This window comes from Xenopus tropicalis, chromosome 3 (genome assembly GCF_000004195.4).
Source record: "Xenopus tropicalis strain Nigerian chromosome 3, UCB_Xtro_10.0, whole genome shotgun sequence".
NCBI lineage: Eukaryota > Metazoa > Chordata > Amphibia > Anura > Pipidae > Xenopus > Xenopus tropicalis.
This window is the reverse complement of record NC_030679.2, coordinates 94,035,268-94,035,994: the sequence shown is the minus strand read 5'-3', so window position 1 is coordinate 94,035,994 and position 727 is coordinate 94,035,268.

Here is a 727-nt window from a genome sequence, read left to right as displayed (position 1 = left end):
TTGCATAATGATAAAGAATATAAGTAACTGTCTAATATACTTTCAATACATAATGTCAGTGATTCTAACGTTTTGTTTCAATGTAATGGCAATAGAAAGCAGAGTTTGTTTATTCCTTTCTGATTTTGGGGTCTGACCCACCCGTGCGTTTTGGGCCAACCCACCCTCCACAAATGAGAAACTCTTAAATGAAATGGAAGGAAAGCGAAGAACCTGTTAATTTTTTTAATATAACCAAGGTTTTTAGCCTGAAACATAAGAGCCAATATCTTCCCAAACCACCCAGGGCTTGGTAACCAGCATGCCTTGTGCACTGACAGCAGGAAATAAAGGCAAGGGTGGGGCATTCAAATAATAATACTTCATTATTTCTAATGGTTTGTTCTGGCAAAAAAATGTTTTTTCAAAAGTTTTGCTTTATTATCTGACTATAAATAGATGTATCATTGAGAGTGAGTTTTATGTGCACCCATGTTCACAGAAAATGTAGCTAAAATATTATAGCAACTGATGTGTTTTTATATGCACCTTGTTCATTGTACAGCAAAACCTGTAGCTATTCTAACTAGTTCCATGGACTGGGTATTGGTGTGCCTGGGAATATCCCAGCTGCTGTTTGACTGATAAAGAGACATGTCCTTGCCCAGTTAGCACGTGTCTGATAAGTACCTGCCTTTTACCTGAATCCACTGACCCTCTTGCTGCTCCCCATCTGTTTGTGTGCTCG